Below are 14,603 nucleotides of genomic sequence, written 5' to 3'. Positions count from 1 at the left end.
CTGTGTGACAAATCCTTCCCCATCTGGTGGATCTTCAGCTAATTAACTGACATGGTTGAAAATGAGCAGCAGCTAATTGGAGCACTTTGTTCTCCCTTTCCTGGCAGCAATGAAATGGATTCCAGATGACCAGTGGTTCAACAGTTTCCAAGTAATCTCCATTCAATGCCATCAGTGCTGGGCCAGCCTCCCAACAACTTGTACACCTTGGACCAGGAATCCGAAGAGCATCATTGGAAAGGGAAATTTGTATCAGGAAACAGTGGGCAAATGTGTGCAGGCTCCAGTTCCAGTGAGATGTTTGCCACCTGCAAACAATGGGAAGCCAGCTGAGCTCCAGCCTTGCCTTTCCTCTGCAGCCAGGGAAATCCTCTGAGACAGCCCATGGAGCCTGGAGGCACAGAGGCCCTCTGTGGTGCAGAGAATTGCAATGGTAAAGAGATGGTTCTGTGAGTGTCCAAATCTGGGGTCTCCAAATCTGGGGTACTGAGAAGGAGTAAAAGAACCCAAGTGCCACTGCTGAGGATGTCAAAGTAGCACTTGCAGGCTTTTGGGACCAGGAGTCCCATGGAGCAGCCTGTCTGCCTGCCAGCCCCACTCTCATCCAGCCCATCTTGGCTATTCCCATAGTTAAGGAGAGCCTCTCCCTCCAAACAAGTGATTTAGGAATCCCAGCTGTCACGTCTCCCTCCTCCAAGAACCCCCTTCCCTTGTACCTGCTGCCATCCAAGGTTTTTATTTCTCCATCCTTTCCTGTTCCAGCTCCAGCTGGCATTCCTCTCCTGAGCTGCCAGTCCCCGTTCCAGCAATATTCCCAGTGACATTATCCACTCCCAAACACAAGCAATAGCTTTCAGTGACAGCAAGAAATCCCTTAAATACCCTCCATATTATAAAATCATGGAATTCTTTGGGTTGGAAGGGACCTCAAAGATCATCTATTGCCAACCCCCTGCCATGGGCAGGGACACCTTCCACCAGAGCAGGTGGCTCACCCTGGCCCTGAACACTTCTCCCAGTGTGTAAGATTAGTGGAATAGGTTCAAGTTTGGCCAGTGATGTTCCTGTCCTGTTGTTGCCCCCAGATGGTTCAAACACCAACATCCTCCAGAATACAAACAAGCAACCAAAGATCCCCTCCCCAAACACACAGGGGAGCAAAATTGTAAAAATACTTGCAGTAACTCAAGCACTACAATGCTCCAAGCTCAGGCCAGTTGTTGTGATCAGGCAATGGTATTCCACAGGATTTCCTTGAAATCTAGGAGTGAATACTATTCCATCTGAACTTGTTATACACAGAGATGTCCTTTCAAATAAGACCATAAACAGTGAATGTCAAACCCGGGTGTTTTCATGTATTTTGCTCTCAATTGCAACACGGTAAAGCAGGTTAAACCCACTGAGGGCATTAGCTGGGCTGCAATGAACCCAAAATCTATGAGAAGACTCACATCCAATGAAGGTTTTCCTCATTTCTCTGCAACATGAAATTTTAAAATTTCTCCTGGCATTTCTAGTTGTCTGGTCTTCACTGGATGCTAAAAAACCCTGCTGATTTTCAGTTCCAAACCATGATAAGTTCAAGGACTTTTTGTTTTCTATCTTCATCTTAAATTATTAAATTCTAGTGAAATGACATTAAAACCTGTATTAACTAAGAGAAGTTCTGTGTTTCTGAGTTTCCGGTCTGTATTTCTCAAGTTTGGAAACAAGAAAGCATAAATAAAATATCTCCATGGGATGCTAATTCACTTCTCTGTCTGGAATGCATGAAATACAGCTGTGGAATACAGATCATCTGCTAGCTAGAAACATCATTTAATATTTATTACTGCACATTTGGCTCGGAGGATGCAAGGAGGGCACCCCTCACTTCTTCATCTGTGATTTTTTGAGAGTCCTGACCTCACAATGTGCCACCATTAAACAATATTTATTTTACCCCATTTTAAACTGCATCAATTTGGATGTTTCCCAGTCTCAGGCTTTTAAAAACACCAACATAAAGTTCATTTGGGAAACCAGTTTAAAGACATCCTTTCACTGTGGAAATGGGAGAATGATCCAATTGGAAGAAATGCCGTGATCCTGCAAGGGCAGAGTGATCCTGGAATTGCCTCTGCAGAGGCTTTGGTTTCCCAAAGGGCTGCAGCCACTGGGCTACAAAGAGCTTCCAGAGAAAGCAAATTCCACATTTTTACAAAAAACTAAATTATAGTTTTCAGGAAAATGTAAAAAAGGCTCCATTCTTAATAAGTAGTGACATTTTCATTTGGGTGGTTGGTGTCCTGTGCTCTTCAGGGGTGTCCACTTGTCCCCAGTTAATGGGCTGAGCTGTATAAACACACACATCCATATCCCAGTCAAATCACATTAATATCACTTAATGCATTGTGATGTACCTGTATGATGAGGCTGATCACAGGCAGGGATTTTCAAGTGCTGGTCACCTCTGTCCTTGCTCTGTGCAATTCAAAACATGACAGTTTAGAAGAGGTAACAACAAATTTGCTGTCACCCTCTGTGCTCCTGATCTCTATGGGGGAATTATGGCATTTGCTTGAAGGTTGGACTTAATGATCTTGGAGGTCTTTCCCAACCTTAATAACTTTATGATTCTAATGCATTTTGAGTTATGGTAATAATAATACCATTAAGGGTTTGCTCCATCTCCCTGATGGACATGACACAACCCCCAAACATGTCAAAGTTAAAAACACTGTGGATTTAAACAGCTTTTTGAAAGGGTGTTTAAGAAAACAATGCGATTTCTTATGCAGGGAAGACTTTTGATGTTCAATCACTTTGAACAGGAAGGACAACTGTTTATACTTGTGTTTTTATGCTCCCATTCAGGTGGTAACTCTCCTCCTTCCAGTATGAGAAACGAGTGCTAATAGGGGGATATTTTTAAAAAACAGTCATTAAACATCATGGTGCATTAAAAGAAAAAGTAAATTTCTCTGATAAAAGGGTTAAAAAGGTCTAATTCTGAATTTCTACCTCTGCACCCCAAAATGTTGCTTCTCTTAAAGTCAAAAGCAAATTTATATCCCAGACCGAGGGAACTGAAGCCATCCTTTACCTCCTTAGGAAAGAAATAAGAGAAAAATTAACTTTTCCCTCATTACTATGTACTGGCAAAGCAGACATCAGCCAATCATCCCATGAAAAATATCAGCACCTTCCCCCAAAACAAGGCAGGCTCATGTTGCCAGGTGACAGAACCAAGGAGCCCACTGAGCTCAGCGTTCACTGCGCTGATGCACCATGGGGACTTTGTGTCCTGAGCATGAACCCACAGCCAGCATCCCACTGCTCCCCTTTCACTGGATTCTTATACTCTAATGGACCTCCACATTATTTTGTCAGAAGGCACAGCAAGGGTGGTTTGAGATCTGCAAGCAGGTGGAGCAACCAGGAAACAAAACGTCCTCAAGCTGCTGAAATAGGGGCTGAGTCATCGACTGTCTCCAACCAGTGTTAACCCCGGGCCTACAGAGGCTCCTGTTGACACCCATTTGGCCAGCTGCTAAAATAGAGACTTCCCAGAACACTCTATATACTGAAAATACAGCCCTTGCCAAGGCAGAGCTGGTAACCATAAAACATTGGGTGCTGCACACAGGAAATATAGGAGGGGAACTCTGGAGGTCGGGACACTCCAGTAAACCTGACTTGTTGAAGAAGCACCACAGGACATTTACAGCCAACACTGCCAGAAGAGCTTTTCCTAAACGAGTGTTTTTCATTTCCAGAGGTACAACCACACTCCTGTTGTCTGCCCTGAGACCCAGCTCCTGCTTTCTGTTCACCTTTAGCTCTTGTTTCCCAAATTTACACACGTGCAAATATTTTACTGCTGTAACACAAATCATTTCAACAACCCCTTGGATCACTGACACTGGAGCTGGGGAGCTGCAAACCCTGAACATGAAACACAGAAAGCCAGAAGTTCACAGCAGTCTAATTTGTAAGCAAAATTTCATACCATTCCAGGATGGTTTGGGTTGGAAGGGACCTTAAAGATCATCTCATTCCAGCCTCCTGCCGTGGGCAGGGACACCTTCCACTAGCCCAGGTTGCTCCAAGCCCAGCCTAACCTGGCCTTAGACACTTCCAGGGATGTATTTTAGTGTAGACATACAGGCTTGCATGATTTCCTCTGTGGTATCATTTTTTTTTAGTCCTTGTTCAGCTCTTATCTCCCCCTTTTTATGCTCAAATTCAGCATAAAAAAGAATCCTGGGACAAGACCATGTGCTGAGCTCCCCCAGACTTCCATTTTCATGGGAAATATTTTCTCCCAGGTGCTGCTTGCTCCCAAACAGATTAGGATCAATGGAAAATGTTTGATGTCCTTTCAGAGCTCTTGCATTAACACTGTTATATAATTAGCTCTTGTTACCACCTGCATTTGTCTAATTCCAGCAAAACCAACTTCCCTGCCAGTGCCCTCACTTCTGGAAGAGAGAAGAGCACAGTGACTCAGCCTGGGGGTAGGTGAGAGCAGTCAAAATTGCTCTTCTTTGTGTTGAGGGTGTTGATTAGCAATTGGATTGCCTGGGAATCCAACACTGGATAATCTGCCTCCTAGAAAAAACCTGGATACTGTTGGCTTGCTCCTGTAGAGCAAATGGAGAGAAGGTGATTATTCCATGTGCCAAATGCACCATGTGCATGTTCAAAGCACTTTGGGTGCCATTTTCTCGTGGATGTTTGGAGAAGGAGCATCCTTTAGAGAGAAAAGGCTGCAGAGGAGGTATGGAATAAATCCTTAACTCCTAAAAAAATCTTAGCTGGTTTTAATTAAGCTGAGCAGAGGGAGGTTACCTGGGAAACTGTACTGGGAAAAACAAGTGTGAAAAGGTAAAATAGGTGATCAAGATCCCTGTTTTCCATCAGCATGAACTAAGAGTCAGGGCTCCAGTTGGGGAGTGGTTGGAATAAGCTCCAAAAGTTGAATTTGGCCCAGAATTCGTCAAGGAAGACTCTGCTTTGTGGTTGTATCTTTTCTTTTTATGCTTCTCTTTTGGCAGAGGTGCTGCAGAACATGGGGTGCAGCTGAGGAGATTTTCTGCAAGGATATTTTAAGCTCCCAGGTAGGAAAGTTTTGCTCAAAGTGTACTATTATTATTGCCCTTCAGGAAAAACAGCTGTGGAAACTCTGATTGCATTCACTTTAAGGCTCGCTGGTATATTTATAAACAGAACTGGTGGTGATTTGGGTTTCTCAGAAGCCAATTTTGCTGTTTATCTGTAGGAGAAAAAAATATATTTCAGAGGGATGTCTTAAAGAGTAGAACTAGAAAAACTTCCCCATCTGCTACAACTCCATTAAATGCTAAAATGTGGAATTTTCAAGCCTGTGATTTGGGTGGTAAAGGTTTGAGCAGTTCTGTTCACATTTACTGTTTGCATCTCTCCAGGCATATGGGGATTGTTTGTGGATGCCTGAAAAAAGCCCAAATTTGTACAAACAGACAAGATAATTCTTATTAAAGACAATTTTTATTAATGAATTCTATTGACATATAACCCTCTACTTGTATGTCCCAGACTTCTGAGTACACAAACATCCTCTGAGAGGGAAACATGTCATTATTAAAGAGATATTAATTTTAAAAGTAGCATAAAATTAGCTATTACTGGTCTAAATCACAGTATTTTCAGCTTATGCCTGTGTTTATAATAATGTAAAATTACTGTATTACTTCAAGAATTAGAGCAGTATAAAAACTGATAAAATCTTAAAGAAATATGGTCCCCTTTGGTTCCAGCTACTTAATGGAATGATCTGGAATGTTTTTTCATTAATGGATACACCCTGTTTTAAGTTTACTCCTCCTTAACACATCTCTACCCTGCTTTTTTTGTAGTACAAACCACACAATATGACCTGCATAGAGGAAAATGATGTTCAACTTTCATGCCAATAATTGCTTTCAGCACAAAAATAAGCCATTTTCCGTCTCCACTGCTCAAAGAGATGAATTCAGGGAGGTTTGCATGTGGTAGATGCACCTGTAGTGTTGAATTTTAAGAGCAATTTGCATCTGTCCTGATTTTTTTTGGCCATCTCAGCTTCGTTTCTGACTATTTTTCAATGAGAAATAAACACCATATTCTACATAAAAGGGTAAAAAATCCCTACTCAAAAAAATCCTGCCCCAAGTTCTGAAGAACACTCAGAGTAATGATAAGGATGGAAACAACTCAAAGAACTTCTGGTGGTCAATTAAGAAAACGAATTTCAATCAGAATATAAATCCCTTCAACTGGTAATCCAACATAAAAATTAAATTACCATCCTTATCTCCCCCCTTTTTTAAAATATTCTTAAATTTCAGTAGTTTCTTTTCCTAAATATTGGTAGTTTAACAGTTTTACAGTTCTATTTTAAATAAAAATTTCTTGACCTTCTTTAGCACCAAGCTCTATTCTTGCTTTGTCTTATGAAAAACCTTAATTGTATAAATTATCTAAAGTTTATTTGATGTGATACTTATTCGGGGGGGTGTTTGCAACAACATGGGAATACTCACAAGGTAGTTTTGTTCTGATTTTCATGCATAAAATTTATGGCATTTGGCATATGTGTATTGAGTTACTGCTGAATATACTCAACCAGAATAAAAAGCCCTGTTTTTAGGATACAATGTGATATGATAACCACATTTTAATTAAAAACACCTTTATTTTATGCAATATCAGATTTCAATGACACAGCAACCACTGGAAAACATTTCTACCTCCCTGCTCCCTGTGTTTTTCTACCTGCCCTGGAAAACAACATCCCCCACTCTGCTGTCCATCGGATCTCTTGAAGGATGGGCTGGAAAGCTGAGATACCCACGTATGGATTCCTTAAGCCTTTAAGAAGAAGGTCTTACTGTTATCCAGTTATCTCAAATTACAATCCAATCCCAGCTAAGGGAAAGGAGAGATAGAGGTGTTTGTAATATCAAAAACAGACCACATGGTAAAAAATGACACTGGGGAATAAATACAAGAAAAGCTGCTTTATCTCTGCTGAGGCCACCCCAGAAAGTCCTGTCCTGCATTTGACTTGCTGGTAAACACTCTGCTTCAGAGGAGTGCAGATCTTCTCCTCCTTCTTTGGGTAACAACATCTTTTTTCTTCAGTAAAACACACGTGATATCAAAATACCAGTGACACCCAAATTTGTCTCCTGCTGATTCTGGAAAGAAAGCAGCACCTGCAGCAACCAGCACCAACAGGTCTGGGGCAAGGGCTGTTCCATCTCTTGCAGAGAGCACTGGAACACATCCTAATAACCTTTTAAAATGATAATTGAAGTTTTATATATGTAATAACCTAAGCAGTGAAATGCAAATTAAAAATAATTGCTATTGCTCTCATCTATCTCTGCTCTACAGGCATGAGTTGTCTCACAGCACAACAACTGGTGTCTGCTGGGGGCCTGGGGCATCATTCCAGTTTTCATGCCTTGTTTTAAGAGAAGAGGGGAGCATGGGGAAAGCAAGCTGGAGGAACATTTACCCCCTATTTCCATTTAGGCATTCAAGCTTCAAATCCTATTCCTGGCCTTGCAGGAATCTGCTCATGGATCCCTCAAATGCATCCCTGCAGATTCTCCCAGGACTGAGTGTAGCAGGGCTCTTGTTTTCCCTCGAACTGCTGTGCAACCAACTGTGTTTCACTGTTGATGTCCCCTGACCATTTTATTATTCTGCTTCAGCCCCAATGTGCTCAAGGAGGGATTTCCGAAGTGTGTTACACATCCCTCACCACGGGCAGGCCAGAATTACCTCAGAGCACTGTGGAAAGGCTCGTTGAAGAACTGCTTCTCCTCAGCCATGCCCTGGGTGTGCAGGGGGTGCTAAAGCAAAGCAGGAACAAATGACATCTGGTGATCCATCAGTGTGGGTGATGAAGGCTGAAGATGACAAGTCTGTGGATAGTTCTGGCAGAGACCCCATCTCAGAGAAGAGGTAAAGCTCATTCAGGAGCATATTTAGATAACCTGGTGCCATCCAGTCCTCCCGAATCCTCCCCAGCTCTGAGGAGCAGAGCCTGCTGTTTTGGCTGAGTACTTCAAGCACTTTGCCTCACTCCACATCACTTGCATCCTTCTCTGAATTCAGCCTGTGCCAGCTGTTCCTAATCCACAAGCTCCTCTCCTCCAGGCTCCATAAACCTGATGGAGAGTGTGAGAAGTTTGCAGAGTTGATACATAAACTGTCTTTCCAAGAAAGTGCCATCTGTATTCCGTGCTAAAATTAAGCCAGGCTAATTGGCTGCCTCACACGGAGCGTGATGTGCTCTGCCTGATGAAGGAACACGTGTATGAGTGGATTTAAACTGTTCCATTATTCTCCATTATGGAAAATGTGCTCACCCTGTTAAACCCTGGCATTAGATCCAGGGTGGCTGCACAGGCAAAGCAGGAGCCTGCTCCTACATGCTGGACCAGGTGACCCAGGGCGGCCCCAAAAAATCGTGGCTCAGAATTAACCAAAAGGAAATGAACCTGCTTAAAATACAAAGGCTGACCTTTCACAGCTCTTAGAAGTTATTTGCAAACAGAGCTTCACTTCTCCAAGTCTGGGAGGAAGCAATGGACGTGGAATAGCACAACTTTTGTACTGATTTTTGCTTCCTACAACATTCCTGCTTTTCCTCAAATCCTCTTTATGTAGAATGATCCTGTTCACCACCATGAGGAATCTGCAATCAGATTTCACCTTTTTTTTTAAGATAAAACAAGTAGCAAAGGAGAGACAAAGCAAAGAGCAGTTCAAAGGAGGGAGCACTTGGTGTGATCACCCCTTTGCATCCTCACAGGAAGCTGCTGAAATGGGAAATGGAGCTGCTGCTTCATCCCTAATCCCTCCAGCGTCCATGAAACAATCAAACATCTACTTTTCCCAAAAAACCTTCTCTCACAGAATCACACTCTTGTACAACATAAGAGCTGAGATGCGCATCTGTCACAGTAAAGAAATACAGCAGAATTTTTTAATATATTAAATTATACTATATTGGATAAAATTCCATTTTAATTTGAAACTCGGTGGATATTAAAGGCAACTTTAAAAAGTTATTATCTAAGTTTTAATTGCATATATTATGTTTGCAGCCTTAGGTACTGCAGGTAGTTCTTTAATATTTCCTGCAGTATATTGAGATCATGGAGCAACCATTTAATTCTGCTTGAAGAATGTTCCAGAGAGAACTACGGGAGGGGAAAAATATAAAACTCCAAAGTTTTGGCTGTTGAGTGAAACACCAATGGATTTGGGCCCGTTGGCAGAGAATTTCCAAACTTTTAGCTGTAGTAAGAACACTGAAAGCATATGGGCTGTCATTAGACCCTCACTGAGTCCACCCTTGATAGTCAGACACCACAATAAAAATAGAAAGATTGTCAAGCTGCAATATGGGTGTTTGGAACAATATCAGATATTTTCCTGCAACTATATCAATGCATGGGAAATATCAAATGTGTCCAAGCATTTAAGTGGGACAGCACCTTCCCTCCACCTCCTGGGCTGGAGGAGGTTGGTTGTGTGAGTCCCAGCTGTGCAGAACCTCTGTCCCTTGACAAGATTAACCAGAGGATCTGCAGAAACATTGCAAGCATGGGCTGGGAATAATCAGATTTCCAGTCCTGTGCTGAAAGAGCTGGAGATTTCACGGGGAGTAATGACTCCCCTTAGTTTCCTGTGCACCTGCCTCTCTGCAAATATCAAAGTATCCAACATTACATGGTTTTGAGAGACCAAAATTCACTAGTGTCTGAAGGGCTGTGGAAAGCCAGAATCATCTTCCCTGTAACTCAGGAATCAACTCATGCTGCACAGTTCCAATTTGGGGACTGTGGTCCCCTTGGCTCCCCCTGTAAATGCCTTTTTGGGGCCTCACTAAAGCAGATGAACACCTTTGTACCTATCCTAACTCTGCTCACAGGGGATAAAAGGGGCCAGAGAGGTGAAATGCTGAAGATGAGCAGTGAAGAATCCTGATGGGAGACCTAAACCACTTCACCCTTAACACCACACACGTGAAGAGGTTTTCTGCACACAGACAGTTCTCCAGCCCAAATGCTTCTCACACCAATTGCTGCTGAAGTGCCACAGAAGTGATCTGGACCTTGCCACAAATAATGTCACCTTCCACCCTCCCCCCATTACCCAGTACCAGGAGGAGTGACTTTTCCTACCAACCACTTTTGTGAAATTAGCACTTAACGATACAATTAACTTATTACATTGCTTAGGAACTTTTGAAATTACTTTTTTTTCCTCCCTGATATGAATGCCTTTTAAGAAATAATCATAATTAAACAAAAAACCTTCCAGGTATTTTTTTAAAATTACCCAGAATTTCTACACTCATTTGAATATTGAATATTACTACCTATGCTTTTTTTTTTTCATCTTGAAACAGGCAAATCCATAAAGAAGCACTCAAAGCATATTCCACATCTCACTTTGATACCCTCTGTATGATGGAACTGGTGCAAACCCACCCCTGCTCAATATAAAGCTGAATAAAACCCCAAGTAATGCACAAACAACTCAAATTCATAACAACATCTTCCAGAAAAGGATTAGGCAGAACAACCATTTGATCCAGCACAGGAAATATAGATACTTATTTCCTTCAATACACGTGGAAGGACTTCTGAACTGGGAGTTGTGAGGTTGCTGAACAAGCAGAGCCCACAATGGCAGAGGGAATGCAAGCCCTGGAGGACGAGCACAGTATCTTTGACTCCTTATTTTCAGTTCCTCTGATTATCTGACAGCGCTGCATTCACCAAATGTTTGTTTAACTTGGAGTGTTTGCTTATTTAAAAGCAATCTCCGCAATGAAAATGTGGTGTCTGAGTGGTTCTGGAGAGCAGGGGATGGGAGGGAGCCGAGCTGGGCTTTGTTGCAGCAAACAAAGACACGCAGAGTTTTTATCTCCTGTTCAATCATTCGAAATGAACGCAAACTTTTTTTGTTTTCCTCGTCGTTTAATTTGAAATTAGTCTAATCAGACATCTGCCAGGATCTGTCTGAATTAACAGAACTGAACACAAATCTTCCATGAGCACTCAAGTGCTGCTTCCCTCAAACGGCACTAACTCACATGGACACTCTGTGGAACTAATTGAACAGCCCCAGCTCAATATTCCAGACTTTCTGATTTAACTTTATTACAGTCAGAACAAATAACAGTATAAGGGGAAACATGTTGTTAAGGACTCAGTTCTGAAGTGGTTCAATAAAAGCAGGCTGCTTATCCTACTTTATTATCTTTATTATTGCTGCTTTTAGATGGAAAGAGAATTTCCTCTCAAGACAAAAAAGCAGAGTTTGCCTCAAAGCCCTTTGTTTTCTTTTGAATAGCAAGGTACAGTTTACTTCTTAGAATTCCATGGGAATTTTATTCTTGCCAATACAGGGAATTTTGACACTGGGGCATTTTCCTCTTCCTGTGACACGTTATGGCTGCATTTGTCAGCATTTACTAAAGGTTTTGACATCACTCAACAAGACTGAGGTGGATTCTGCTGACTCTGGACATGTTCTGAACTAAACATCTTTTGCCAAACTCCTGAAATTACACAGGAGCTGCCCTCAGTAACACAGGGAGTCTTTTCAAGTCTGTGTTCCTGGCCTATTCAGGAGGTAGGACTTCCAAAATCAGATTAACAGAATGGAGGGACTTTTTTAGCATGTTTGTGGGGTTGATATTTGCACCAACATAATGACCACCTGAAAACCCCACTGATTCCAGGAACCAGTTTAAATCTACATCAAGTGACACTTGATTTTTTTTTTAAATCTGAACAAAAAGACATTTTTCCTTATGTCTTTTTAACAAAAATGTTGGGTTTTAACCCAGACTTTTAAAGCTATCTAAGATTTCAGCCTGTAAATTTTAAAGAATAACTGCAAAATTCTGTGATATATGAAAAAAGAAGCATTTACCTGAGAGTTTTAAGCTCTTGCCACCTTTATGGACAGTTGGGTGTTCATGGGCTTTGGAGGATGACACAGGAGGGAGGTTTTCATTCCTGGGGCAGTCCTGTCCCTCGAGGTCACTGCCAAAGCTGTATAAGGAACAACAGTGAAGTTTCCATGAATTTTTCAGGCAGCCCTGCCTCTGTCATCCCTTAATAAATAAATAAACAAATAAAATCGAGCCTGAATGTCCCCTTTTTTTTTTTTTTTTAATGAGTAATGGGAAATGAGACAGAATCAATCATTGGCAAAGTAAAAGATGTTTAATATTGATTGTTCTTCTGAAGGATGAGGAAGCTTTTCTAATGGTCGTAGGGGGACACAGGGAGGGGGGAGCTCATAGATTTGTTTTCCTTTCTGTATTCCCAAAGGAGTAAGGAGAAGATGAGGTCATGATAGATTATAATCCTGCAAGCAATGACTAATGAGTAACTGAACTACCTTTGTAGCAGCAGTGAAGGCAGCAATAGCCAGAGTAATTTGGTTTATTGGGTTTCTGTTTAGCACAAGTCCAGTCCTCTCTTAAACATCCTGTCCCTTCAAATCATTTTATGCTCAATGTCTTTCCTTTTTATTATGCCTGACTTGAGTTATTTCATGAAATTTGACCTTGTATTCTTAATCTCATCTACTTGTTCTGAATAGTTCTTTTTATTTTCCTTCAATAATTGTTCTGTCAAACAGTCCACGTAAGGACAACATCTCAATCTGTAGTGCCAGCCCCTGACTCAGAGTAGATGTACATTAATGTAACCCCAACAGCCCAATTTCACCTTCTCAGAGAAACTGGCTCAAGAAATAATTCTCAGGGATAAATTCTGAGGAAGTGCAAGACCCTCTTATACAAACAACAGTGTAACTCTGTGTTAAAATTAATTACACCTTCCCTTTTCAACTAAATGTTATTTTTTTTTAACCAGGTTGGAAACAGCAAGAGTCATATACAAGTTTAAAAAAAAAAAAGTTATTGTTTGCTATTTTTTTTTCTAAAAGGGCTTTTACACTCCTGCAGTGAAAACATCTCTCTGCAGAAATGTATTCTTGGAGGGGAAATTAAAAAAAAAAAGTCAGTGACATTGCACTTCCAATTCCCCAAGAGCAAACCAGACATTTCATTCAAGCTGGTTTTTCCCTAAAGCTGGGTGGTTTGCACAGTGAATTTACTCCTCTTGCCATATTATGTCATGCTGGTTCAACAGGATCTCCCTTTGGGGAAGTGTTTTCAGGCCCTGCTCGTGCTCCCAGTGTCTCTGGCACTCGTGTTCTCACATTTCCCAGTGGTGGCTCATTTCACAGTCACTGCAGAGGCAGGACCTGTGCTTCCTTGTTCCCTCTACATATGTTCCAGTCCCAGCTGGCATCATTCCCTCTGGAGGGAAAACTCCTCATCCAGATGATGTTTGGTCTAACTGTTCTTGTGTCCCCCCTAACAATCATTTCCATGCCTCGTACATCAGATTCTTTTAGGGGAAGAGAGGCACAGTTGTAGAGTCAGACTGTGTCTTCCACCTCTATAAAAGGGAGAGGGAATCCCTCACCTCCTGAAAGATGAACTGGTGAAAAATATTCCTAGAAGAGCTAAGCATACTTTTGAAATTCTGTTTCCTTCATCAATTTATTTCCCCCCCATCTTTGCCCAAAGGAAAATAGACTGTTGTGGAATCTACCCGAGACCTGACAATTGCCACTTGACCTTCCAGTCACAGACTCTGCAAGGCCAGTGAAAAGAGACACCCTGTGATTCAGGGAAGGGAGAGAAAGGTGCACAGAGGGATTCAAAAGGTTTGGAGTGGTCACATTTGCTCTTCACCCTTTTCAGGTCTCATGAGACAAGTCCTGTTTCCATGCAACGAGCTGCACAAGGCAAATAGCCCTCCAGTGTCTGTGCAATGGTTGTGGAAATCTGATTTAAAGAGTTAGTTCAGTTCAGCTACAAAACACGTGGTTTCCAGTCAGGCATGAGAATATACATTGTGTTTTCTGCATAAAGGCAGTGAAGGTATTTCATCCTCACTGGAACTATATAACAAACACATCACTGAGTCAGTCAGCTATGGAAATTCAGGGGGCTTTGGGGGTTAGCATTGCTCTGGCTGTGCCTGCAGTTGTGGGGACAATAATGTGACCCTGTGTCTGATGCACACCTTGGGCAAAAGGCTATGGATAATTTCCTGCAAATTAAGAATAAAAATGAATAGATAGTACAGCAAAAATTTCCAAGATATAGGCACTACTGGGAGGCTTAATTCATTCTGGAATACCAGTTTGGTAGGTGCAAGGCAGGGCTCTGAACACAGCCTGGCTGAGCCCTGCTTCCCCAGGAGGTCTCTGAGGGGTCTCATTGACATTGATTCCCCATCACAGACTCCAGATAGAACATGGATTACCACTGGTTCTACAGGCTTACAGATGTTTTGTGTTACATTGCAACAGTTGCATGCACATCATTAGACATGGAGCAGAAAACAGAAGTATTACTGATAGAGAAAAGTTACATACACTAAAAGAAATTAACACAGAGATTATTCAAGTTTTTATACTCCCAAATTTGCTGTAGCTACCCACTGAACAGTCTTACAGTCTGTTACATCTTGAAC

At 41.8% G+C, this 14,603-nt stretch overlaps 1 long non-coding RNA gene across 1 annotated transcript in view; it reads right to left on the bottom strand.

Moving 5' to 3' along the window:
* The window catches only part of LOC114000002, an 88,175-nt gene that overhangs the window by 34,134 nt on the left and 39,438 nt on the right, over positions 1–14,603 (bottom strand). Inside the window, exons 2-3 of the long non-coding RNA XR_005563381.1 lie at positions 11,974–12,095; positions 2,406–2,466 (exon numbers count right to left, since the gene is read on the bottom strand). This is a non-coding gene — a long non-coding RNA (uncharacterized LOC114000002). The remainder of the gene's footprint in view (positions 1–2,405; positions 2,467–11,973; positions 12,096–14,603) is intronic.

This window comes from Pipra filicauda, unplaced genomic scaffold (genome assembly GCF_003945595.2).
Source record: "Pipra filicauda isolate LSUMZ 115617 unplaced genomic scaffold, ASM394559v2 scaffold204_size1372650_pilon, whole genome shotgun sequence".
Classification (NCBI taxonomy): domain Eukaryota; kingdom Metazoa; phylum Chordata; class Aves; order Passeriformes; family Pipridae; genus Pipra; species Pipra filicauda.
The sequence above is the reverse complement of the archived record's forward strand: the minus strand, read 5'-3'. Positions and strand labels throughout refer to the sequence as shown.